Below are 9,727 nucleotides of genomic sequence, written 5' to 3' on the forward strand. Positions count from 1 at the left end.
CATTCATCCCCCTGAGAGTTTGTTTACAATAATATTGAACTTATGTGTAGTTTTATCATCCATGAAGCATACCTCTCTATTTACTTGAATGTTTGTGTGTGTGTGTGTGTGTGTGTGTGTGTGTGTGTGTGTGTGAGCATCTTGTTATGTGGCCTAGACTCGCACTCCTAACTCATGAATGTCCCCAATCCTCACAGAAGAAACAAAAGCAAAAGTAAAAATAAATAAATAAAATAAAAGATTTTAGATTAGTTTAAGATAATTTACCCTTCTACAACACAGGTTGTGTAGTAGAGTTCTCCAAGGAAACAGGAGTGTGTGTGTGTGTGTGTGTGTGTGTGTAAAAATACATCATGTCATCATGTGTTTAATATATATGCCATACTGAAGCTGGCAAACTAGGCTAGCCTGGCATAGTACTAGATGTTGAGGGCTGGAGAACACAGCTCTGGTGTGTAAAGGCAGGAGAGGGTCCCAGTTCCAGAAGGAAAGCAGACTGTCTGAGCTCTGTCTTTGTATCCTCTCTGTCTTCAGGACTTCATTTATTTATTTTTGATAGCTGTCATTGGGAAAATCTCTGAGCTTTGGTTGTGTCTTCCCACACCTGGTGAGGATGCAGCTTCTTACTTAGTCCGATAATTCGAACGTCACTCTCTCCTGAGAACCCAGCCAGATACACCCTGAAACTGCTTTGTCAGATAGGTGAGGTCCCCTCAGTCACTCAAGTTTCCCCTAAAATTACCTTTGCATGCAGTGTTCAGATTAATTACTTATTTGTACATTATATCTTAGATTAGATTAATATTTATGCCAATTACATACTAATATTACTTTCTCACTTTTCAGTTTACATTTTACTTAAAATCAAAAATACAGTAAGAGGATTCAAAATTCAAAAAGTAACAAAAGACACTCTAAGAAATTTCCTCATCTAAGCTACCCAGTTCCTTCAACTGGAGTTCATGAATGTTCATTGTCTAAGCATTCTATTTGGAGCTTTCTTGGGCAGGTGAATACCTTTTCATAAAAATCTTCCCTTGTTTCGTGCTGGGATTAAAAGCATGCACCATCCATCACACCTGGCTCGGAGATTTCACAGAGGGGAACAGTGCTTCCTGCCCAGAGTACAAGGCTGACCATCTGAATTCAATCCCTGGAACCCACCTAAAGTGGAAGGTGAGAACTGACTCCACAAAGTGACTGGCCTCCAAACAGTGCTGTGATAAGAATCCCACTGTTCCAAGCCAGGTGTGATGGATGGTGCACGCTTTTAATCCCAGCACTCAGGGGGCAGAGGCAGGAGGATCTCAATGAGTTTGAGGCTAGCCTGGTTGTTCATAATGAGTTACAGGACAGACAGGAGAACTTAAAGAGACCCTGTCTCAAAAAAATAAACAAAAACAAACAAACAAACAAACAAAAAAATTCCAGCGACCATTAGTGAAACAAATAAAATTACCTTGTTTTTTCTCTTTCTTGTCTCAAGATCATTTATTAAATGTTTTTCCTTGTACTGAGAGGTTTTGTGTGTCAACTTGACACAAGCTAGAGTCATCAGAGGAAGGAGCCTCAGCTGAGGAAATGCCTCCTTGAGATCGGCTGTAAGGCATTTTTTCAGTTAATGATCAATGTGGGAAGGCCCAGCCCTCAGTGGATGGTGCCATCCATGGGCTGCTGGTCCTGGGTTCTATAAGAAAGCAGGCTGAGCAAGCCATGGGAAGAAAGCATCTCCCCTCCATGGTCTCTGCATCAGCTCCTGCCTCTGGGATCCTACCCTGTGTGAGTTCCAGTCTTGACTTCCTTCAGTGATGAACAGCAATGCTGAAGTGTAAGCCAAATAACCCCTTTTTTCCCCAACTTGCTTTTTGGTCATGGTGTTTCATCACAGCAATAGAAACCCTAACTAATTGTGGTGATATTTTGTTTGTGATTTAACAAATAAAGCTTGCCTGAAGATCAGAGTGTGGAGTTAAGTCACTAGTTAGACACAGAGGCCAGGCCGGTGGTGGCACACACCTTTAATCCCAGCATTCTGGGAGGCAGAGGCAGACTGAGCTCTGTGAGTTCAAGGCCATCCTGGGCTACACAAGACTGATCCAGTCTAAAAGAGAAACAGAGCCAGAAAGTGGTGACATACACCTTTGATTCCCAACACTTGGGATCTCACGCCTTTAATCCTAGCACTAGGGAGATGGAGACAGGATGTGATATGGCTGGGCAGAGAGAGGAATATAAGGTGGGAGGAGACAAGAGCTCCTTTTTGACTGAGGAGTTGGCGAGGTAAGAGGTGGTAGCTGTGGCTTGCTCTTTTGTCTCTCTAATCTTTCAGCATTTACCCCTATATCTGACTCGGGATTTTTATCATTAAGACCAATTAGGATTCCTGCTACAACTAAGGCATTCCTATTCAGAAGATTTTCCTTTTAACTATTATTTCATAGTAGATCTGCTGGTGACAAATTGGCTTCATCTCACTGGAGACTGGAGGATACCCTGATTACTTCCTTTGGCTTCAACATTTCTGATGAGAAATCTGCTGTTCAAGCCATCTTTCCCTAGTGTAAGGTATCCATCCTTTCTTTCTGGTTGCTTTAAGAATTATTTCTGTGTAGTCTTTTGAAGTTTGACCTTGATATATCTTGGAGTGATTTGAGTTAATCATTTTCATATATTGACTAGGCTTACATTTTTTGGTTCTATTTGGGATTTTTTCACAATTATTTCTTTATATATACTTATTCAGGACCATCTCCTTTCCTTGCTGAGATTTCATTGTTTGTTGTAATCCCACATGTCTTCAGGATTTGTTACTTTTTTTCTTCTTTCAGTATGTTTTTCTTGGTTATGAAAACTAAATAATTTCCATTTTTCCATCTCCAAGTTCTGAGGTTTTCTCCGTACTTAGTCACATTACAGATTTTCTATCCTCTAGGGCAATTTGTATCTTTTGGGCAGACAAGGCAAAGAGAACTGGGGAGCTCTTTTGGGTCCCCAAGACAACAGCTACTGTGCGCCTCCTGTTCGGAAAGCTTTATATTTGTGTTCTATACAATGCCCAGAGTTCTCAGCTGGATTTCATATGCGGGGTGGGGAAGAGGATGTGTACTCCATCTTCGATATTATTATTTTATGTAATCTGTGTTTCCTCACATGCATCACATGGCTTCTTTGCTCCTCATTCCTTCTCACAGGTTAAATTGTACCGTAATGATCCTCCTCCGAAGGCTCTGCCTTCGTTTTTTAAAATATTAACTGTTAGCAGTAAACTCCCCCAGTTTTGATTGCATGAAAATGGCTTTCACTTTTCTTTTTGACAGATCATTTTGTTTAGTACTCATATATCGACTGTTATTTCTTTTAGCACTTTGGGATCAGATCTGTGGTATTTCCTGGCTTCCCGTGCTGCTGCTGCTGAGAGATCAGCTATCAATCTCATCATGATTTGCTCCGTCCTTTGTCTCTGGGAGGAAACGGATGGCTCTGTTGTTGTTGCTGAGCCGTAGCTTCACTGTGATGTATCCAAAGGGAATTCTTCTCTTAACATAACCTTTAAAAAAGCTTCCTATAGCATGCATTCTTCTTGTTATAAATTCCACTTTCGAACCCCCTTCCCACCCTCATTACTCTCCCTAAAAGTCCCCTTCCCACATTTATGACTTTGGTTGTTGTTTTGAGACCCAACTGACCTTAACTGGGATTATCTGTACAGCCGTGGGTTTAGAACTACCTATTGGAGTCTGGAGTCCATGCCTGAAGACAATGACTGCCCCTCTCAGGTCACAGCCCATCATTGAAAGAGGTAATAGCAGAAACCATGGAAGAACACTGCTTGCTGACTTGCTGGCAGGCTCACGTTTACATGGCTTTTTTTTTTTTTTTTTTTTTTTTTTTTAATACAGCCCAAGCCACCTGCCCAAGGAATGGCGCTACCCACAGTGAGCTGGGCCTTCCTACATCAGTTAATTATGGAGACAGTACCCACAGGTCAATCTGATCTAGGCAATTCCTCCATTGAGGGTCCTTCTCACAGATGCCGCTAGCCTGTGTCAAGTTGACAATTAAGGTAAACCAGGACACATCTCTTCAGTATTCCATCTTGCCTAGTTTATCTATTATTTCCCCTGTGATCTCTTATTAGACCTATTTTAGTCTGAAGACTCTATCTTCTGGTTGTCTTAAACTCTGATAAGGTCCATTTCTTTTTTATTTTGGGCTGCATCCTTGATAATTACTTCAGATATATCTTAAAGTTCACTAAACCTGTTGTAATTTATCTGCTACCATGTATAATAAATCTCCCCCAATTTTTATTTTTTGGTCTTTGTAAGTTAAATCTTTTCTTCCAATCTCCATGCTCATTGAAAAAGGTAACATTTTAAGATAAAACCTGCAAGCATGGCATTGTGATTTGAATGTGAATTGAGCCTCCAGAGGCTCAAGTCTGTACACACTTGCCCTCCGGCTGAGGTGCTGTTTGGGAAGGCGGTGGAAACTTTCGGATGCAGAGCCTCGCTGGAGAGATAGGTAGCTGGGAGTGGCCCTTGAGGCTTTATAGCCTGATCCCACTTCTTGGTCGTCTGCTTCCTGACTATGTGATATGGCCAGCTGCCTCACACTGCTGCTACCATACCTTCCCGACCCTGATGGGCTGGGTCTCCTCAACTCACAGGCAGAATAAACTCTTCCTCCTTTTTTAAGTTGTGGGCTTTTTTTTTTTTTCTCCAGATATTTGGTCACAGCAATAAGAAAAGTAACTAATACACAAGTCACAGGAAAAAGAATAACAAGGCAAACCCTGTGTCTTGTCACTTACCTTCAGCAATGAATAATTCACGGCTGATTTGGTTCTTCTGAATATCTATTCGCTTTTTCCCACTCCAGATAATTCTGAAGACAATCCCATATATCATATCATTTTATCTGTAATAATTCAATGTGTATCTCTAATAGACAAGGATTACCCTCTAAATAAACATTTTATTTCTGTTTTAAATTCCACTATAAATCCTTACTACCAAATATCCTTAAGTTTAAAGAAAGTCTTTATGGTCTTTGTTTCTACTTCTGGTGTTCTTTTATTTCCTTAAACATACACATATGTACACATATAATTTGCAGTTGGTGTTTAATTGTTCTAACATGGGTCATCTTTATGGTGTGATTATGTGTCTGTTATGTCTGCTGGCTCCTGTTCATGGTGGATTGTTTCATCACGTACGTGTGATGTTTAATATATATTGTGAGCTTATGGCCATTGAAACATTATCCATAACAATTGTTTGAGAGATAACTGAAGCTTATTTCCCTAGAGATATTTTCCCCCTGGCTTGGTGTCGCAATGAACTTTACTGTGTCTGCATGGTCACTGGTCACTTCTGGGAACTTAGATACCAGGTTTCACTGCTTAGTCAATAAATGATTATCTGATTTCCAGTTAAGGGCCTGCAATAAACCAGTAAGCCAAGCCAATTGGCTGGCTGGCTGGCTTCCTTTCTTCCTTCCTTCCTCCCCTCCCTTCCTCCCTCAAAAGATTTATTTATTCTGTGTGTGAGTGTAGATGCTCCCTTTACCGAAAGCCACTGTGTCCAACCTTTTACACGGCTTCCAGGGATTGAACTCAGGTCATTGGGCTTGCAGGGAGAGCACTGACGTTCACTTCCTGAGCCATCCCCACCCCTACCCCCACCCTCTCCTTAGAGATCTGGAACTGCTCCCTCCCGACTCCTGTGCATCACTGACCTGTGATCGTTCACACTCAATTCTCTCATTGGATTTTTGAGCCACTGAAGTAGTGTAAACTTCATACCAGGCCTATAAGGTGTTCACCTTGTGGTTGCGTATTCTCAGATGAGCTTTTATTTTCCTGACGCTAACAGAGGAAAGCATTTCCACTGTCTGTTTCAGTGAAGTGAATTTTATTTTACCAATTGCTTTTTGTCAGGGTTGTTGCCTTCTGGAGAGCTGTCTCTAGCAAGGGACTCAGTTGCCTTCTTCTTTCACATAAATCCTTCTTTTTGTCTTTGGTCCCCCTCATATGCTAATACTTAGTTTAAAAAAATTACCCAACTATGTATTGGCAGATTTCCTGAAGACAAGATTCAGCTCCAATATCCAATGCCCAGTTTCTGCCTTGAATTCATGCCTTTTTTTTTCTACTTGTATCCTAGATGGATTCTTCCCCTGTCTTCAACTCAGCTAAGCATTTAAAGTATTAGAAATACTTCACTCAATATATTAAGATCTTGTAGACTGGAATTCTGAATGCCTACATGTTGTCATAGTCATAGAGAAATCCAAATTATTTTGCCTCAACTCCCGTGAGATAGGCTATCAGAAGTGAGCCCTCTTCACACTCTGTGTGTGTGTGTGTGTGTGTGTGTGTGTGTGTGTGTGTGTGTGTGTGTGTGTCCCTGATGTTCCTTACAGCTTCCTACTCTGGAGGCTATCTGATAGACTCCTAATCCATTTAGATGGGTCTCACAAAGAAGTATAAATCCAGTAGATTCTAAACAACAGAGTTTTATTTATCTGAATTCTAGAGACTGAGAAGTTCAAGATCAAAGTGCCAGCAGACCCCTAGGTAGTGAGGGTCTACCTCTGGATCATAGAGGACACCTCTACTATGCCCTCACAGGCTAAAAAGGCACGGCAGCTCTCTGGGTTCTCTAGCACAAGCTCTATCGTATTCTACTCATCTGGTAAATGCCCCCACTGTCTAATACCATCAGAATCAGGTTTCAACTCATGAACTCCAAGGGTGGGTCACAAGCATTCAGAAGATGGCATATTGGTTCCCAGGTTCATATACTTTATACAGTTTTGACTCATCTCACTCATGATGATCCTTGTGAGTTTACCATTCTTTGGGCAAAGCTATCCACTGCTGGTAACTTCCACTGTTAATAAACACTGGGTTTGGCCTTGAGAAGAGAGTCTGTTCTTCCCTCTTCTCCCTAGACATTGGAGAAGCCCTTCCCTTCAATTACTTAAGCAGAAGCATGAGAAAGACAACATGACAACATGGACATGAACTTACAAACATTTCAAAGTGCCAGACCCAGACTACATCACATTTATCTGATGGTGTTGCCCCGCCCCCAAATTTGAGCTTTGCGGCATCCTCTGGAAGGCATCAGCAATCCATTTCAGGGTAGACTGCACTAAGCCCAGTCCATTTGTTTTGCGATGTGCCGTGGATAACGACTTAAACAATAAACATTCACAGACTTCCCCAAGAAACACATAATATTAAAGAGGCACAGAGCAGTCAAAAGCTGTGCTTAGAAGAGTAACTGCTCTCTCAGGGACAAATAATCTAGATACATAGCTCTCTGAACCATCCATCCAACTTACCGGACTAAACAGAACATGAAATATTTGAGTTCAGGTTACGACACTGAATCTGGGTCTTCCTCAGGAACAATGGGTGGTGCTGTGCCTTTGATTTGCATAATCACTAGTCCCAAAGTGGTGGTGGTTTTGGGAAAAAGCAAAACAGAAACAATGATCTGCTGTCCCTGTAAACCCAACTCTCGGCTTGGGACCTCTGTCTTCCAAACTCAAGGTCATAAAGCAAATGCTGGAGCTTTCTAAACAGCAGTTCCCTGAGCTGTTGTGCTCACGTTTTCTAATAAAACTTGGTTTCCTGTAGGATGCCCCTCTTGCAAATCTTTCTTGATATATCACAAAGCGCAGAGCTTACTCAAGCTGCCGACTTGTTAACTGTATATTAATGTCACTCACGAGTGTGAAATACTGCTGGTGGGAAGATTTTGACTCACTCTCCCCGCCCTCCCCCATACACTATGTAATGGAAATGAAGGCAGTGATGCAGGCTGGGGGTGTGGTGTCATTGAAATATGTGGCACCCAAGACTCTTCAGTCCCTGCTCAACCAAATATGATGTGACTCTGAGAAACTTCTCTGCCCCAAGTGTCAACTTCTTTATGACAATGTTGGTATATTAAAAAACCATGAGAGGGTCTCATGGCTCCCTCCTCCTTCCCCTCTGTCACCCCTCAGTCTGAAGATGCTCGAAGCCACTCTGGCTTTACAGATGACTAGAAATTTGGCCATAGGCTACTGGTGCCATAGCTTCTGGTTTTGAGGCATTAGTCATAGTTGTATTGTGACAGCCTCGTTTCAGACATACTGTGTGGGTTCTCCAGCCCTTGCAGATGTTTATGAGTTGTCCTCCACCAAATCAAAGGGGACAGAGAGGACTAAGGCTCATAAATTGTTTTGTGTTTCTCAAGCTGTTTTCTTATTCCCTAAATGGCAGTCCAAATTTTGAAAAATTAAATATCATAATAGCAATAAATATTTGTAGTTGGAGGAAAGGATGGTTTGGGAAGCTTTTGTATGAATGAGTCACACTGTATACACAGTATATTTCTTTTTTTTTTTTCAGGTTTTCAAAGGCGTTTTTTTATTCACTATTTTTGATGACTATAAATAAGTGTTTCCACTATGGAAAAGAAAGTTAGCACAGTACATTTTCATGACTGGGGAATGGATTTCTGAAGTCATGTTCGATGGTGTCAAAACTTGAGAAAAAAAATTAAAAAAGAAAACAAAACAAAAAAAACCCTGAAGGTTGGAATTCAGTTCTTTATAAAGACCCTTGTAAAAACAAAACAGAGTAAAAACAAACCTTAAAGGGCAGGGGAATCTTTTAAAAAGAAAAAGAAAGGACAAGGACAGAGAGTGACTCATTGCTTCTCAGATTTGTCTTCAGCCTCATCTCTGGCCTCCTTCACAGAAAGGGATTCCAGCTTCTCGGCCACCTTTTCAGCATTTTCATTTTTGCCTGGTCCTTTCTTCTCTTCCTCTTCAATCTCTTTCCTGCATTCTTCAAACTTTGTTTTGAACTTCTGTGCATTTTCAGCATTTAGGAAGCAGATGGCGAGCAGCTCAGGCTTGGGGCACTCATCAGCAAAGTCGGCATGGGTATTCCAGACCCAGGCACGGTCACTGCCAGCATTCGGCTTCAGCTCCATCATCCGTGTGATATAGTGGTTGGCGCATATTTTCAGAGTCTTGTCCCTCCTCATGAGAAGGCGGATGGTCCCTTTTTCCTTATGCTTCAGGAGCTTGACGTCACCAGTGCCTCGCTCCTTCCATTCTGGGAGGTCATTCTCTGAAGCAAACCGGAATAGCTTTGCTTGCATCTTAAAAAGTTCCTCTTCATCTTCCTCCAGTGTTTTAATTTCTTGCTCAGGAAGAGAAACTATCGACCCGAACTGGGGGATGGTTGGATTCGTCTGCATTCTCTGTGGAGGTGTCATGGTCCTCATGACTGTCCTTGGCGGCCGCCATGGGGGCGCAGCGTCCCTGGCTTGGCGGCCTCTGGGCGACTGGTCGCAGCTCCTTTTCCTTCGCGTCTGGCGCCGGCGTCTCCCGCCCGTCCGCCAACAGTATATTTCTTACTTCAAAAGAAGTCTAAAAAGTCTGAGAAATACTGTTTTGAAAGGGTTTGATTAAATAAAAAATATTTGTTCAATTTTATAAGCATAAAGTAAAAATAATATAATGTTCCCAAATACAAATTTTAGGATAGCATGCATCAAGTGGGCTGTTCCAACATCTTCCGTTCCTTCTCATCTGCAGCTGTCTCCTTTACTATGGGGTTTCTAGAGCCTCTTCTTATCCATCAGATGTCTTTACACTCAAGTGTGGGGTTTGCTGTGGCCAACGAGCTATTAGCAAATGAGATGAAGACAGTCTT

At 41.8% G+C, this 9,727-nt stretch overlaps 1 pseudogene; it reads right to left on the minus strand.

The window, feature by feature from the left end:
• Positions 1 to 8,671: 8,671 nt before the first annotated feature.
• LOC128108906 (ran-specific GTPase-activating protein-like) lies at positions 8,672 to 9,318 on the minus strand (annotated as a pseudogene).
• Between the last annotated feature and the right edge of the window lie 409 nt (positions 9,319 to 9,727).

The sequence above is a fragment of the Peromyscus californicus genome, unplaced genomic scaffold, assembly GCF_007827085.1.
Source record: "Peromyscus californicus insignis strain IS unplaced genomic scaffold, ASM782708v3 Scaffold_13__1_contigs__length_99412109, whole genome shotgun sequence".
NCBI lineage: Eukaryota > Metazoa > Chordata > Mammalia > Rodentia > Cricetidae > Peromyscus > Peromyscus californicus.